The sequence below is a fragment of the Pogoniulus pusillus genome, chromosome 4, assembly GCF_015220805.1.
Source record: "Pogoniulus pusillus isolate bPogPus1 chromosome 4, bPogPus1.pri, whole genome shotgun sequence".
In the NCBI taxonomy this organism is placed as follows: Eukaryota; Metazoa; Chordata; class Aves; order Piciformes; family Lybiidae; genus Pogoniulus; species Pogoniulus pusillus.
Window position 1 is genome coordinate 40,934,873 of NC_087267.1, and position 18,609 is coordinate 40,953,481.

Sequence of the window (18,609 nt, forward strand, 5' to 3'; positions counted from 1 at the left end):
AGGCTCTTTTGAAGTTCAGCTTTTTGAGCTTCATTCTCCAAACCCTCAAAGAAATTATTTGACATATCTGTAGTTGCAATAAAGGAGCATAAGATACAAAAAACAAACTCATGCAGGCCAACTGTACCCTGGGCTGCATCACAAGAAGCATGGCCAACAGGTCAAGGGGAGTGATTCTACCACTCCACTCTGGTGAGACCCCACATGGAGTACTGCATCCAGCTTTAGAGCCATTGGCATAAGGACATGAATTTGCTGGAGTGGCAATGAACTACAAAAATTATCAGAGGACTGGAACACTTCTCTTACGAACAAAAGCTGAGAGTTGGAGTTGTACAGCCTGGGGAAAGAAAGCTCCAAAATGGCCATATTGAGGCCTTTCAGTATCTGCAAGAAAGAATCTATGAGAAAGATGGGAGCAGACTTTTTACTGAGACCTGTTGTGACAGAAGAGGAGGTGATGGCTTTAAACAAAAAGAGGAGAGATTTGGACTTGATGTGAGGAAGAAAATTTGTACAGTGGGGGTGATGAAATACTGGGACAGGCTTCTCAGAGAGCTGGTTGAAGGCCCATCTCTGGAAGCACTGAAGGTCAGAATGGATGATATTCTGAGCTATTTGATCTAGTTGAAGATGTCTATGATCATTGCAGCTGGACTGGACTGGACATCATAGGATCGTAGAACCCTTGAGGTTGGAAGAGCCCTTTGAGAACATCAAATCCATCTGCTCACCTAGAGCTCACAATCCCCCCACTACTGCTAAGCCACGACTAAACCATGTCCTTAAGCACTGCATCTACACATCTTTTAAATACCCCCAGGGATGGCGATTCCACCACCTCCCTGAGCAGCCTGCTCCAAAGCATAAACCTCGATAACCACTCTACTACAGAGGGGCTGGAGTAGATGACCTTTGAAAGATTCTTTCCAACTCAAACCATTCTGTGATTCTACAATTCTATGAATACTTCTGCACTCTAAATACATCGAGAGCTAATTTGCACAGATACTCCCATCCGTCAAACCCCAGTGTACAACTAGTGCTGTTAAACTGATATGCAGAAAGTACTCTTCAGCTTTCTGCACTAGCAAATAACCTGTTTCATTAGACATGACACAGGATAGCAAACTCTCCAAAGACATTATTGCAAACTCTCTTGAACAAGCCCATGGGATGGATAAAACTGGTCTTTGCAAGGCAAAACTACTGGATTAAGTGGTAGCTAGAGAACAGTTGCAAAACAGGGCATTAAGTCAGCTCCCTTGCAGTCAGAATGAACAAAGGCTTTTTGCCACACTCTAATACACACAGATAATATGACTAGCTTTATTAGTCTTTTGAAATCACGACCCTTCTAATAAGAGGCAACACTGCTCAGAAAGCAACATAGACAAGAGCTCGAAAATCAAACAAGTATGCTTCTATGTCCTTCAACAGACGCAAATAATTTGCCATTTTACTCAGCTTAATGAATTTCACAATGCCTAGGAGAATAGAAATGATGGGTTCTGAACTCAAGAATGCATCCACAGATTCTATTTAGAAGAGGAGATATGGAGTACTGTGTATCCTACGTTTATGTACATAAATATATATACAAATACATATATTACATATGTGTATGCATAGAAATATATTTACATCAGGACCCAGGTTCTAAGTTATGACAATATAAACACCCTCTAAAATCACAGTCATCCAAACATATTAGAGGGATGTAAAATAAAAGCAAATAATAAAAAAGGAAATAAAAAGATACAGTACCACAGGATCACCAAGGTTGGAAGAGACCTCACAGATCATCGAGTCCAACCCTTTACCACAGAGCTCAAGGCTAGACCATGGCACCAAGTGCCACGTCCAATCCTGCCTTGAACAGTTCCAGAGATGGTGACTCCACCACTTCCCCAGGCAGCCCATTCCAGTAGCCAATGACTCTCTCAGTGAAGAATTTTCTCCTCACCTCAAGCCTAAATTTCCCCTGACGTAGCTTGAGGCTGTGTCCTCTCATTCTGGTGCTGGCCACCTGAGAGAAGAGAGCAACCTCCTCCTGGCTACAACCTCCCCTTGGGTAGTTGTAGACAGCAATAGGGTCTCCCCTGAGCCTCTTCTTCTCCAGGCTAAACAATCCCAGCTCCCTCAAGTTGTTAGACTTGGTTAGAGTGCTAGCTCGCTCTATCTTGGATACTGAAAGCAACCCTTAAACCCGGGAAATGCTTAATAACGTCATTCTTTTTAGTGCAGCATTTAAGGAAGAGTTGAAGTGGAGCTGGTAAGACAATCAGTTACAGTGGGCAGGATACAAAGCATGTCAAAGTGAAACAGGAAAAGAAGTCAGCCAGTACCATGCTCTGCTAATATTTGCTTTTGCCTTTTTTTTTTTTCCTGCAGGCTGATGAAGATGCTGATACAGCTCATTAAGGCTCTTAAATTGTCATCACATTAATGTCAGTAGTGGTGTGTGTGCTTGTTTGATCATATCAAGTTAAAATGCTACTGAAGTCTGCTGTATCTGCTTTCTTTTTAGATGCCCGGTTTCATTCACCCTTGACCATCTTTGTTCTTTTTTGTGAATTGTGACAGAGATGAACTGAGGGAGAATTAAACAAAGTCTAAGGCAGACCTGCTGCATCAGATCCTTAAACAATGTTGAAGAAAACACTCACAAAGGGCCCTTAATTACAAAAAAGAAATTACGATGAATACACTGAAGCCCCATAAACACTTTCTTGTTCCCCTTTTCTGTCACTGAAAATGAGAAGTGCTTCCTAAAAAACTTCTATCTGTGGTAACAGGGTTCATGATGACTTACAGGCTTTGCAGATGGCTGAAAACTCTCCAAATCTCACCCAAGAAGAAGGAAAAAGAAAAGTCAAGCCAAAGGATGACCGCTGGCTGCAGAGTACTTGCGGGTTGCACTGCGGCTGAACAAAAACACCTGACACATTCAAGGAGCCAAAGAGGCCACCTCCCCATGCAGAGGAGTGTTTAATGTCTGCAACAGGCTACATCTTAGCTCTCAGGCTACTGCTGTGTTCCTGCAAACAGAGAGATGAAGCTCCCTGCATGAAAAAAAAGAGCATGCTTGGGAGAGATGCATTTAGCCATTGTGGAACAAGAAGGCCAGCAGAGGACAACTGGGAAGAGCAGTCCACACTTATGATGGAAAGACACACTGAGAACCAAAAGCATTCTGCAAAATTTCTGGTGACCCAGAGAGCTACTCTGTGTACTGAAAGGACTTAGCCTACAAGACTCATGGAGAAAAGTGGAGCTTGGTTAATATCTCCTTTTGGTTTCTGGTCTATCTTGTTTTCTTATGTCATTTAAGGAAAAACAAACAAAACAGGATTTAATATATATTCTAATAAAACATGGGGGCTTTAATACAAAATTCAGGGTTTTGAGAATGCTTGCTTTAAACATCCAGCAGCTTTTGATTTACTTGAGCTCCTATCAAGGCATTAGCTCAGTACTGAACCCACTTAGCATCTATCAGCTGCCATCAGCAGATATATTTCGCAGGTGTTTGGTTTTGCTCAGCCACATGTTAGCAATTGGATGATTTGAAATCAAAGCTGATTGACTGAACTAAAAAGTTTGAAAAGGTCTTGTCTTTCAAGTTCATTGCAGAAAAAATCCTTATCTTTTAGGAAGCAACTGATAATATGAATAAATTCCCAGTTTCAGGAAAAGTTAAATCTCAAAGTGTTAAGAATTGCTTTTGATGATCCTGAAAACATACTAGAGCTAACTCCATACTCACTTGTAATGGTAACTGTAAAAGCCTCAGTAAATCATTATCATTGCTAATTTTAACCTCATCCCCATCCTTGAGGTGAGAATGTAAAAAGAACATCAGCTGGTTCCATCCAATGTCTAGGAATACTTCTTCTCTATGATATGCTGTATTACATTTCATGACCATATTCATTCACCAGATTTGACCTTAGAGATGGTCATGCTACCTTCTGTAACCCTAAGAAAACCCATATTGACTAGCAGTGCAATAATCCAATCTCAGAATCCCAGTAACACTGCATGCACATCTGTACCTCAAGTGTGCTTCCTAACTCTGATAAAATGCTAATTACTTTTCAAAGGAAAAATAAGATGGCTATGTTTTTGGGACTATCAGCATCTTTGGAATTGCCATATACAGTATAAACCTGGAGTTTTAAAGATGGTGAAATACTGTCATAACTTCAAATATCCCATCAGAGAAACATCAAGTTAGTCCTTACATGCAGTTCTGTAGGTAGATGCTCTCATCACAAATTCACCACTAGTGATGGTACTATCTGGTTTTAAGCACAAAGAGTTAGAGAGTGTAGAAAACAAAATTTAAGGCAAAGACAGGTAGAAATAATATCAAATTTCCACCTGTCTAGTTAGCAGTTGTCAGAGGTTTAACCACTGCTTCATTACCAGTATGGGATGCATCAGAGTTGGATTAAGTGATGTTACAGCATTATTTACTTCTGGTAAAGAATATTGTCTGTAAATACTTTGTCTCAACTGTTATGTTCTTAAATTACTGGTATGATAACCACTCATTTTTCTTAAAACCTGATGCAATTTCCCAGTTTGCTCCTGACATTTCTCCTATCTCTCCAGCCTCTAAATTCATTACTCATTCTTGTGATGTTTCTTCTGCTGGCTAGGATTATCTGAGAGAGTTATTTGGCTATAAGAAAGCAAATAAACTTGAATGAGAGGTCACAGGCTAAGACTGACATAAACTGTCTTGGGTAAATGACAAAACTCAACTTTATTTCTCCAGAAGTAAATAGACACTGCATAGGTAGATTCAGCCTTCTTTCCTTGTCTCTTCTTCCCTTGAAAGTCAAGGTTTGCCAGGCTACAATAGAAACCATGTTATGTCTGCTGGCTACAATAAAAATAAGAGATGCTGTAGCCATGACCAAACATGAGAAAAATGAGCCTGAATAAAATTGTAAATGATGATTTGAGAAAGGCAGAAAAATTGCTCTGTTTAGAGAAGAGTAGCTCAATCCAGATAAATCCTTTGAAGCAGCCAATGACTAACTCCTAACATGCAATAGTTGCTGATTGCAATAGAGCAAAAGCTTGACCCTTGGTCAGACCAAGGTTGCTGAAGCAAAGCTGAAAGCCACCACACTTAGCAACTAAGCACATAATTCTCTCAGCCTTTTTTATTCAAGTTCGAACTGTTAATTTTACAAGAGCAGAACCACACATGACTTTCAGGAGGAGCCAGTAAAACATGTCGAGGGAAATAAAACACCAAAACTTATTGATGTCATACATTAGACAAGTTTTACTCTAGTATCACTACTATTTCCAGAAGCTCTAATTTAACTCTTCCAGCTCCACCAAACTGACAGAAGAAATAATGGCCTTCCTCCGAAAGATTTCTTCTTTACCCAGTTTAGTTACCATCTTCTGTACACACAGAATGTTCCCACCATTGACAGTCAATGTTTGACTGTGTTACATAATTGGTGGGGGTTTTTCTCTTCTCCCAGACAACCAGCAACAGAAAAAGGGGACACAGTCTCAAGTTGTGCCAAGGGGGAGGTCTAGGCTGGATGTAAGGAGGAAATTCTTCACAGAGTGATTGGCATTGGAATGGGCTGCCCAGGGAGGTGGTGGAGTCACCATCCCTGGAGGTGTTCAAGCAAAGCCTGGATGAGGCACTTTGTGCCATGGTCTAGTTGACTGGCTAGGGCTGGGGGATAGGTTGGACTGGATGATCTTGGAGGTCTCTTCCAGCCTGGTCGATTCTATGATTCTATGTTGTTTACAGTCCACCATTTCTCAGCAGAGGAATCTGCATGGATTACAGCATGTTGTCTGTGTTCTGACCGATTGGCAGAAGTTTAAAATGGTTTGCAGCAACATAAAAGATGCAATCAACTAAATGAGTGCAGATGATAGACTTAACTCCTTATGTGCCCTGACGTTGTAGAAGTCATTCATAAAACTCTGCACAACATTATCTGAACATAAATATAGCCTCAGTATACTTTGTTGGCAGTGACAGGGGAGATCAATATTGGAGACCAAAAGCCAACAGTAAAAGGGTATGTCAGTCAGTATTTCACTGACTAACTGCCCTTATCTGAAGCTCTCATGCTTCACTGGGTGAAAATACAGCCATTGATCTTAGTGTCACAACTCAAATTCTTCATATATCAACTGGCTTTTTTTCACCCATTTTGAGCTGAATTTCTGGGCCACTACTTATTTTTATGATCAATATTTCTATCACTCTCACATGAACTACACTTTTATTATATTAACCTTTAAGTACAATTTTTAACATATCTGTTTGGTGTAATGTCACGTTTTAACTGAACATCTCTTTTACAAGTGTCAGAGCTACAGCTGGAATTCAGGTTCTTTAAAGCATGCACAGCAGAACTACTCTGATTAGTAGAAAATCCACCCAATGCAGTGCTGTCAAGGAGCTCTTTGGGGCTGTGGAGCTGTGCTTTCAAGGCTTTGGTTTTCCTTTCCAGGAACACGCAGCTCAGCTGTAAAAAATTTCCTCAGAAGAATAATTTTTGTTAGCAATTGATCTAACTGCTTTACCTTAAAGCATTTAAGTGCAAATTAGCATGACAAAAATCCATCCACATAAACAGTCGTGGGTTTGCAATTGAAAGAGACAGACATTTGGCTCTGGAGTATTCTGAGGAGGTTTAACACACATAAGCATATATGGATCAGGTCTCTGGCTTGCTTTATGGTCTTGGCTGAGGCACCTGAGCTCTGTGAATTTCACTCATCCTGTTGCTAAATTTGAAATAGGAAGGTCAACCTGCTTTCATTAGGTCCTTTGGATCTACAAATGAATGAAACCATATTCCAGAAGTCATAAAATGTAATTCTCTGATCTACGTTAGGTGCTCTGTGGGACTGTTCATTACTAAACTAACTGAAGTTAAATGTTCTGAGATTTTTAAATAAAAAAAAAAATAGATGGACAATAAAAAATACATATATATATAGAGAGAGATGTTGTAAAACACATTACTCTCTTAGGGGACATATTCCAAGGTAGGGATTTGAGGAAAATTATTTAAAACACACAATAGAATTCTGTCCTCTGCTAGCGTAATAGAAAGCTGTCTCACTGAGCTCATAGTGAAAATGACAGTTCATGAATGGCAGTTTTCTGTAAATCTTGAAACTAATACAAACAAGATAATTCCTTGATTATTTGATTAACAGAGACAGAAACCTTTATCTCTCTGTGTTTTACTGATCCAGAGCCCTTTTCAACCTTGCTTTAAGAACTACTAAAAACTAAGATAGGTAAGAGACACTGAAGTAGCACAATCAAAGGCTGTGTTATTTTTTTAATTGTTATTATTTACAGTTCCAGTGTATTATGCCAGGACCACAATTTTAATACAAAAGTTGATGTCTCCCAAAGGAAATTCTTCTACCCCAAAATGTTTCATCAACTATGGCATTGCTGCGTCATTATCCAAATTGTCAAAGCAATTTCATTATAAATCCCACATAAAGCAGCACTAAGGGGTAATGGCAAAATGGCTTTGGTCCCTGTAGGACTATCTCAAGAAAAATAATTTCAGGCAAAGAGGAAACAATGCTTTGTTCTTGTGCTGTGGGAGGGAAGTTTGTCTTTCTTGGCTATGGCTCTGAGACAGAAAAAAAGCCCCACCACACAAATGGGGAGTGCTTAACATTGTGAAAGCAGCATGCTGTACACAAGTTAGTACATTTAGGCATCCCACAACATGAGTTTAATGATAGCTGGATTGACTAGAGATGGATATATAAAGAGAATTAATTTCTTAGATAGAGAGAGCTCTTCAAGGCAAGAATGCAGTGGGAGGATGGGAGGGTAAAAGAGTGTGTGCCCACATGGCTACATGCACAGACGAGTAGGACGGAGGCACCCGATTGTACAAATAACTTCTTGGTGATAGATGAAATTCTTCTCTAGCTAGCAAAAATTGTGTGTGCAGCATTAGTACATAAAGGCTTCAGATAGCAAGATGTCAGGGCTGCTTCCTCCAAGGGAAGATAAAAAGGTGTAAGGTTAGGAGATTTCCTTCAAAGGAGGAAGAAGTTATGAAAACATTTTTGTTTTTTTAAATTAAGTCTGTGAAATTAAAACACCAATTTCAGAGCATTGCTGTACTTAAGCCAAAAGGACAAAATTCACAGACCCTGTTTATGCTTAGAAACTTATTTTGGGGGAAGGAGAAGCAGAAAAGGGTGCAAAGTAAAAAGGAAATAGATTCAAATACAGAAAAGGGAAGTAGCGCACTGCAGACCACAAAATATCTGCTCCTAAGTATACTGTGCACTAGATAATATAATCTCTACACAGCAAATGGTTCAGAAGAAACTCAAGACATTTAGAATAAACAAAGAAGAAAAAAATAAAGCAATTGTGTTTTAATGGATGAATGTAAAGAGCCAGTAAGAGGGTTGCTGGCTGGGGGCATCTTGGTTCTATTTCTGGCTCTTGCAGAAAGAAAATTACTTCACTTCCCTGTGCTGCTGCACAAGAATGTGAAAAATGACTACAGAACTGCTTAAAGGAAATTTTGAGGCTTAGTTAACATTTAATGAAGGGTTTGAGAATCTTGTGTGAACGCTACAACAGCAAGTAGTATCCTAAAAACTAATTAAAGAATGATTTTTACATGGCTGAATTATGATTTCACACAACTATACTTACTACAGTTTACTCCAAAGATATCTACTGCTGAGTTTACAAGCTACTGAGGTTCTCTCTTTTAACATGTAAGACTTTATTTAAAAAAGGTACTAATTAAATGTGCTAGATTTTAGGCCATTATTACCAGTTATAGAGAAAGATTCATTTTATAGCATCGTTCCATGATGTAGAAAGCCTAAAGGTAAAATGAAATTTTAAGTGACTGGATCAATGAACTGTAGATTCTCAAATGTGTTCTGCAGTTCTGAAACCTGTGGTGCCTTACTGATTCAGTTTCTGTCCTTTCACTGTATTCATCTCTCATCATGGAGACACAGTACTTAAACCTAAGATCAGGGATATCACTATACTCTAGACATAAAATACACCACTATGAATGACCACGTCAGTATACAAGCCCATCTCATTAGCAAGTATTACCTAAATGCCAAAAACTTAAATGGATTAACTATAAAAATAAGCTTTCCCCTCCCTATTCCCCTTAAAAAAGCTAAAGAAGACTAATACAGAGCTTAAGAAAAAAAAAAATCTAATTTGAAAAACAAACTCTTAAGATTTCTATTCTAATCTGTCTCCTATCTTTGGATGCCAGTAGAGGAAATATCAATGTGCTGACCATACAGCCATTCAGCCCTTTGTTTCTGCCAAAGACAGCACCACTCCAATCGAGATATGTAGACAAAAGGTCCTAAGGTGCAGCCGCATCTTCAAGAGGACTAACAGAAACTTTTCAGTCTTCCACCAAGGAAGACAGACATGTCGTTTTGGTACAGATAAAGATTTAAAACAAAACAAGGAAGACCAAACCCCTTCTTTACCCAGTTATGCTGTTCAGTACAAGTTCCATACCAGCGTGCATGGAACTCACTTTCACACAGCCTCCTCTCACTTTCAAATTACTCTGCTTACAGAGAGAAACTAAACCTCAGATGCAAACTTTTCTCTTTTTTAGACTTGAATGTCAGAACCACATTTAACGTTCACAAATCATCTTCAGTTCACCTCTTGTTTTTTGAGTCATTAGGACTTTCCTGCCACTATGCTAACAGTTGGTCCACTCCAAACCAAAATGAATACTATGTGGCTATGGATATACAACGGAATCTCTCCAAAAGGTCTGTTCCTCTGGAATAGCTGAAAGCAACAGCATCTGATGATCTACATAATTTAAAACAGCCAAACTGCACCCTGATGAATATCATTCAAATACAGAACCCATCGAGGAAGAAATAACTTACAACTAACCAGCTGAGAGCGTTCACCAAAATACTTCACCTGATCCCTAGAAGCACAACTTTAAATGAAAAAAGAAACACATGCAGCAATTAGATACCAAGTCACATGTGGCAGGTCACTAACCAAGAGCAGACTGTAGTGAAAAGGAAAGACAGATTACAAAACATCAATAAAACTAATGTGACTGCCATTATTGATGGGATTAACACTCTCAGCCCAACAGCAGTAGCAAAAGGGAAACCTGATATTCTATTTACTGTCAACTTCCCATCCATACTTGTCATATGAAATGGTTGCTTTGCCAATCGTTTTTTGCTGGAAAAAATATTTTGAAGAACTAAGAAACAATACTTCAAAGAGAAAAAAAATCAATCCTGACAGGGCAAGGACATGTGCTAAGAAAAGGACATTAAAAAAATCTGGGTATCTATATCACATGACACAAAGCACTTTTATACAGACATGACCAATATAAGGTCCTTTATTGCACAGTTAAGTCGATGCCATATGTTACTATTTTTCTTGAAGAGCAGAAAAGATACATTTTGGCCTGTGAATTGTGCTATCACCAAGCAGGTTGGAAGGAACTATAGTCAATTTCTACAACCAGATGTTCATGAGTCTGCATTTCATGCACCCTAAGTAGAGGGTGAGTGCATTGCATTTGAAGGATTTCACTGCTTTGATTATAGGTTTTCAAGCCTGTAGAAAGAAGCAAATAATGCTGGTCCTAACTTTTGGTCAAGGGAAGCATAGAATTTGTTAGGTTTCTATTTTCACATAAATGAGCTTAAAACCTACCCTCTAATGTAAATCTTTATGAATCCTGGAGTACTGGAATGCAGAGAATACACTCTGGAAGGCCATTTCTAAATGCAAAGCATGGAGAGGAAAACAGAAATCCTTTTAATTAGTTCTTAACTTATTTTGAGTAACACATGTGCAGGCGTTTGAATTGTATTTTCTCTCATTGTTAGTACTTCTGAACACTTGTGGTTCATTGACTGAGCCTCATTACCCCTGGAGATTGTTTGTTCATCTGTTTGTCAGAATTTAATTACTGGAGCACAACCACTGATAGAAGGACATTCACACAGGAGCCTAATATTTTTTCTCATCTCCATCTACTCTAGGTAGCTTTATTTTCTTGCTAATACATTGCTCTTAATCAGTTTGTCACTGTGCAGAACAACACATTTCATAAGCAAAGGAGGGGTCTGTCAGAGGGACAAGTACTCCTCTGCAACCACCTCTGAAAAATCTACTTTCTCAACTAAATGGATGAAGAACTCCACAATCCCCAACCTTCTTATTTAGAAACAGAAAAGCAATGCACTCACTGATTACAGATTCTGTTGTCCAGCTGCATCACTGAAAATCTCTGAAAAATGTAAAGCAGTATTATAGGAGTCAGGCAGGAATCACAAACTGACTTCTCAGAAGCAGTACGCTAGATTGCCTGCTGTTCTTCATCAGTAATCCCTGTCCATAGTCCCCAAAGAAGACTTCTCTCAAATTAGAGGACACTTTCTCTACAGTTCTTGCACACCTCTATTGCAAAGATGATGATTCTTGACTATGAATGATATGCCTAGATCTGTACATTCAAACAACCATGAAGTCATAAGCTCCCAGCTCCACAATTTTTCATCTAAGCAAAACAGCACAGGCTCACATTTCACCTAGCTGTCATGTGGCTTGAGCTACTACCTGTGAATATACATGTCACAAAAACTAGGGGCAAAATATGCTAGGTCCTGCACAAAGTGTTTCAACTGATGGGATTTCTTTAATGCCCAAATTTCCAGAGCTCACACAATGCATTTTTTTTTCCTATTAAATACCTCAATACTCTTTCTTCATAAGCATGTAATAAAAAGTATTTTACTGGATTAACTTTTTGTTTGTCTTAAACAGAACTTGTTAAATCTTTGCAGAACCGATCAACAGAAAATTAGTGTTTGCAGTAAGGCAAACCCAATCTTTAGGCACAATTCTGACTGTTCTCTAGTTGGGAAGATTAATTTTAACAAACATCTGCTAATGCAGATTCAAGACTAACATAGGAAAGTCAGAGATGTTATCAACACATCAATAGGACAAAGTGAACATTTTGGTATCCAGAGATACCAGAGATTATTCTTTATCTCCTTTTGCATTTATTATGGAAACATTGCTCTCAAGCTGAATCCAAACTAGAGTCTTGCCCCTGTTTTACAATCTCCATAAATGACAACAGTGTCCTAGCATTGCTGATCTAATGGCACTACTTAGCAGTGGCATTTGAGGGTGTAGAGTAGGACTCGAGAGGCTGAGAATCCTATTTGAATGCACAATAAAGAAGCTTCTGAAGTTTTACTAGGTTTATTAAGTTGTTTATGGCTATTTCAGTAGTAGTTGATAAATTAATCATCCTAAAAAAAAAGAGAGAGAAAATACTATGTAACACTGAGTATTATGACAAATTTAATAGGAGTTTAATAGTAATACTCCATTTTATTTTACAAGTTCTGATTTTTAAAAATCCTATTTATATGGGTACCTTGACTTTTATTTTAATACAAAAAAAGGCATTTAATAAAGCTTGGAGTGACATGAATTGTTAAGGTTCAGATGTCAATAAGTAACTAAAAAGGGTGCAAGTATTTAAAAAAAATTCTCACTTTTAAAGCCTCTGAAAAGCTTGTGAAGGCTGATTCATGAATTTCAGAGTAGCTACACTGACATCACCACTTCAAAGCTTTCTTTCTTCCCCATATATCTAGAATACAAAAATTAATTTCCTGAATCTTCCGAGCCATTTCATTTAACAACTTAAGAAGACAAACAACACAGACAGCCCTTCCACTGCCCACTGTGGCGAGTAAAATTGTACAGATAAACAGAACAATTATCAGGATGTGCAGGAGGGATAGATTCAAAGAGCTGCCTTTACTGGTTTGTTAAAAACACAATCAAATTAATGACCAAGTAGCTCTTTGCTCTACCTGGTCTCAGTGGCGATTTGCAAACACAGGGATGCAACATTATCCTCTCGAAGTGGTCAGGCTGAACAAATCCCTTCCTCCTGGTGCTAAGCAAAAAGGACACAGCATGTTGCATGCCTGGGCATGGGAGACAGAGTGAATGAGGAAGGGAACCACAGAATCACAGAATGGTTTGGGTGGGAATGGACCTTAAAGATTTAGTTCACCCCTCCCAGGAGTAGGGACACCTTCCGCTAGATTAGGTTGGATCAGGTTGCCCGAATCCCCATTCAACATAGAATCACAGACTCAACCAGGTTGGAAGAGACCTCCAAGATTATCCAGTCCAACCTATCACTCAGCCCTGTCCAATCAACTAGACCATGGCACTAAGTGCCTCGTCTAGTCTTTTTTTGAGCACCTTTGGGGACGGTGACTCATTCACCTCTCTGGGCAGCCCATTCCAATGGCAAATCACACATGACCCTGAATATTCCTAGGGATGAGATACCTACCACCTCTCTGGGCAAACTCTTCCAGTGTTTCATCACCCTCAATGTAAAGAAATGCCTTCCTAATCTAAATTTTCCCTCCTTTAGTTTAAAACTATCACCTCTTACCCTAGGCAAGGCCATGCTAAAGAGATTGTTCTCATCTTTCTATAGGCTCCCTTAAGTACTGAAAGGCTGCAATAAGGTCCTTCCAGAGCATTCGCATCTCCATGCTGAACACTCTCAGCCTGTCTTTATCAGAGAAGTTTGTGGCCTCTTCCGGATTTGCTCCAACAGGTCAATGTCTTTCCTGTACTGAGGACTCCAGAGCTGGACACAGCACTGCAGGTGAGATCTCATCACAGTGGAACAGAAGAGCAGAGTCACCTCCCTTGACCTGCTATCCTGTCTCAGGGTTACTGTGGCTTTATCTTCCATCATAGAATTAGTACAGCCCCAGACAGGCAAAGGCTCACTGCAATAGCACAGATATGTCCATTCACTTTTCAAAAGTTTCTTTTTTGTTCAGGTCTCATTTCATTTCTTGATAATTCAAGCCACATATTCATGTTTCTTCCAAAACAAAATGATACAAACTGAAAACATTAAAAAAAAAAAAGAAATTCTCATCCACAGCTAATTACTGATGCTGAGGATTAACATTCTGTGGCACTTCAGCTTTAGTTATTTTCCTTAATTAATGTCATATTTGCAAAGATGTATAAAAACACTGTTTAGGTAAACGAAGTGCATTCATTAACTATTTAAAGCCTGTATATTTTTTTCTTCTTCTCCTTTTTTTTTAAAAGTATTTGGAATGCCTCTTGTAATTCCTCCAAATAATCTGTAGGACCTCAAGGATTTCTAGGTGCTTAACAAAAATGCCAAAATTTCATTAACTGTTAGGAGAAAAGGTGCTTGTGTCAGACGTGTTGAGAGCCCTCAGAAATGTATAGGTCATGAATTTCTAAGTACTTGTAAGCAAAAACACTGATCCTTGCATGCAAAGACCAAACTTCTGCTGTGCTTCACAGTCAGATCTAATTTGCACCATGCAGTAATGGCATCTAAGCTGTTATTAATAGGACTGTGTGGCTAAGGGTGTTTTCCTGGCTCTGGGTATGCAGAGAAACCATCTCTTTTCCTGTACCATACAGCACAGTCCATAAACTGAAGACACTCTTCTGTAAACTATGCAGCACAGAGAAAGATATTAAGTGACAGATAATTTTCTATAAACCAAAGCATAAGAGGTTGCTATCACAATGGAGTAAGACATATTTTTGAAGAGTACCTTACTATTTACTAGCGTGGGCTTTGGCTGTTTTGGCGTGTCAGTAAGTCAGATGAACCACAGGAAACCTGCAGTATTTGTCCTTGTCTGTTCAACATAAATGTCAATACTTATTTCAGTAAATACTTTTCTTGAGAGAGTTAACAAATGGTATTATTACAGTCCCATTGAAGCTAGGGTGTTAAGTCTTTACCCCCTTGGAGTTTTTATAGAAAACCCATCTTTTTTTTGGCCCCATTTTTTCTTGAAATGCATTTTTTACCACTGCCACAGCAGACACTGCTGCTTTGGTAGCTGGAGCCGTGCAAAGGGAGAGGTTGTGCAGATCATGAGGACGTAAGTGACAAACCCCAGCCATGAAAGACACCATCAAATAGGTTGGTTTTGAAGGCTGTGATGGTACCTGCTGGATTTGGGTCACCAAGCCAGACAATGACCACAGGCCTATGATGCACTTGTGAGCACTGAAACCTGAGTGACGGGTCAAGTGGGGCATGTACTGTGTACAGCTTGAAAGCCAGACTGTACAAGAAGTTTCTTTCATTTTTCAAGTCTTTAACTGTGTGTGCTCTCCACTTCTGCCTGTGACATGCACAGACAAAGGAAGGAAGTCACACCACAAAGGATTCTCTACCTCCTTGCAAAGGTAAACAAAATTTTGTTACCAGCTGACAAGTAAGCAACTGTGGTAAAGATAAAATTTTAAGGTCAAACTCACACATTACTTTGTCACACTCAGCAAGTAAACCCACTTAACCGCTGACACTACCACCAAAAACAAGGACACAAACATGAGGTTACAAAACATCATATGCCATCTTCTACAGATTAAAACAGCCTTTTGTAACAGTCTGTAAAATAAGCTTTGCAGCAGGACGGCTTGGGAAACAGTTGTACGCTTCTCTTGGCTACCACTCCAACTTACTACAAATTGCTTCATCCATCTGAGGCTCCACCACCACAGCAGCTGGTTTCTGTGGGGAAGCTCAAGTGTCACTAGCAACGTGGTTTTGACATCCATGTTTGCCTTTGTGTTGCCAAGTACCCACCTTCTTTTCCCAGCCAGCCATTTACAAACCAGTTACACTCACTCAGTGTCAGGAGACTGCAAGTTAGTTTCCCTTTTCACCCCTTCCAACTATAGACCAAGCTTCACCCCACAGCAAGTGCTTATTATTGTGTGTAGTATATGTTTCAACATGAGTCCGATACAGACTGTAAAAAGAAATAGCAACACAGTTCCACTAAGAAAAATGAACTGCATGCATATTTGTAGGTCAGGGTCCCAACACAGGGTAAGCTGCAGCTAAAAATGAAATAAAAATAGTGGAAATATAAATTAATATAAGTCTGCATAATTAAGAGAGAGCACCTTATCATAAATTTGAACCTTTGGAAAGTGTGGAAAATATTCTGCAGAGAATGGAACAATTTAGTACATCATTTGCAATTTTGAATGTGTTCCTTAACAGAAACAAAGGAAAAGCAACCACGTTGAAGGGTATTTTAAAAGAAACAAGAGTTTGTGCCTGACTCAAGAAAGCAGGTAGACCTTCATTACTTGTTCAAAGAGAACTGAATGAAAAAGAGGATAACTATAGAAATAAGGATAGGTATGATGATTATCTTGAAAGATTAAAAGTAGATCAAATTGTGTTATTACTTCTGCAGAAATATCAAAGCATAATTATGCTGTTTTTCCACACCTTTATTTGAATTTCTGAGGAATTAAAATGAACACAATTAATAAATAACAAGTCGTCAGCTGAAACAGAAGCACCAGAAACCTTTCCACAACTGCAGTTAAATTGTTGCAGTGCTGTCTCCACCCTCGTATATCATTTGTATCTTGAATATATTAGCTTTCAGTTAGGCATAAAGAATTGCATTATTGTCAGTCACAGTATAAAAGCAAGCTGGGTATGAACATGTGGGATCACTCTGGCAGATACACACACGATAGGATGCAAAAATGCAGGATACAGAATAGCATGAAGCACTCCCCACAAAACATTCGCCTCTCAATCACCATTTAATCCTAGTGTCAGCATGGTTTCCTTCTCATTCTCTTTCCTTCTCCCCTCTCTTCCACTAAACCCCTCAGTGCAACACACTGATGTAATGGTCTTACTGGTACGCTAATTGACTCGGGCCCATTTCTAATGCAAATGCTCGGCACTCCAAGGGTGGTGATGTTCACCTGCTTCAGCCAACTGCCAACACCATCACAGCTTGATATAAACAACGAATTGCATAGAAATAATGACTCTGCTCTTCAGCTTCACCTTATCTGTCCACCAGGAAAAACAACCAACCTATCTGACCACTATGCAAGGCATTGGCAAAACTTCTTTTTGTTTTTTTTTAAGGTCTTCAAATTAAAACATTCAAATTTGCTACCAGGCACCTTCTAATATTATTAATTGATATTTTCTTTAAAACCCTTGGGAGGTCAATCTGATAATTGCAAACATATTTCTGGGGGTTTTTTGTTTGTTTGTTTGCTTGTTTTTTTTAATAACTCAGAGAAAAAAAAAAAGAAAGAAAAGGAAAAGAAAAAATGTTAAACTGCCTCTATCCGAAGTCCTAACAAAACTCTAAATGCATTTTCTTTTGCTTATTGGTTCTACTTTCAAAAATCCCATTCTACTTTCTATGTACAATAATAGTCTCTTCTTGCCATTAATATTGTGTTCAGTGAAATGCTAATATTTTTCAGTTCACTGTCAGAGAGAACTAAATCTACAGCAAGCTAATCTGCCATAAAGTCATGTTTTATACACATGACTACAAATTGAGTTTTACACTCCATGGAAAGCAATCTTCCATCTTTAAGGGTATCATGAGACAAAGAATTAGATCTATTCTTCTGGCATTACTAAATCATAAGATGAAATATAATTTGATGTGTAAATGATATTGTAAACCCAAGGCAATGAAGCACTGAGAATGTTTTTAGTACTAAACTTACTTGTTTGCTCAGTATTAAAGAGTCTTTTTGAGAAAATTAGTCTGTATTTATAATGGAAACAGCAGTACATCTTCTTCCCCTCTCCCCCCCCCATATAACAGAGGTCCTAATCTTGAGATTGAAAGCCTGTATGAATTCATTTCTAAATTGGGTATCTGAGTTTAAACATGTGTTTCTCATCTTTTAAGCTCCGGAGATGTGAGCACTGGGAGTCTATCACAACTATAACTTCTTTTTCAGACGCTCAGAGCAACGCCTTTTGAATCTGGATGTCATTTAGAGCTGTTTTCACTTGTCAAGTTTCCAAACAACTTAGAAATAAACGAGGTAATGCATTTTTCTGTTTACACTGGGAACAGCTTTTTTGTCACTTGTAGTCAACAGCACAAGCAGAAGGGCATTGGCAAAGTGCTTATGGAGATGTTTTCTCAGGTACAAGGAGAAAGAATCTGGAAGGGTTGTTGAGTGCTGCCTCTTCACAATTTCTAGATGTTACCTTGGAAGATGGAAATGTGCTCTCCAGCATCACCCTGGCCACTTATTTACTTGTATTTACAGTCCCATTTTAACCAGACCTGGAGGGAGATTAGTTTCTCCTAGTAAGCTTTTGTGTATTTAATCTCAAAATGTCTTAATATGGTGCTGTCCTCTCTCCATTATCAGTCAAAGAGGTGCAAAGATATCCCCATATTCATATTTTGCACTTGCTTGACTCTATTCTCTGCTACTTTAAGACTGGTAGCGTTAAGCCTATTGTCATGGTCAGGCCTTGGGGGCCAGATACTTACCAAAGCTGCTCTACCACTCCCCTTCTTAGATGGACAGAACAGAGGGAAGATATGAGGCCCATGTATCAAGACACAAGCAGTTTAGTAAGACAAGAGTAAAGGTCTCACACTGAAGCAAGAGCACACAAAAATATCCTTCTCTACTTCCCATCA

At 38.9% G+C, this 18,609-nt stretch overlaps 1 protein-coding gene and 1 long non-coding RNA gene across 17 annotated transcripts in view; both read right to left on the reverse strand.

Annotated features, from left to right (window-relative positions):
* The window catches only part of CELF2 (CUGBP Elav-like family member 2), a 649,329-nt gene that overhangs the window by 196,822 nt on the left and 433,898 nt on the right, over positions 1–18,609 (reverse strand). The window lies entirely within an intron of this gene.
* Positions 12,292–12,707, reverse strand: LOC135174957 (uncharacterized). Its single transcript, XR_010302158.1, has 2 exons — positions 12,610–12,707; positions 12,292–12,360 (listed from the first exon to the last, which is right to left on the reverse strand). It is a non-coding gene; the product is annotated as an uncharacterized LOC135174957 (long non-coding RNA).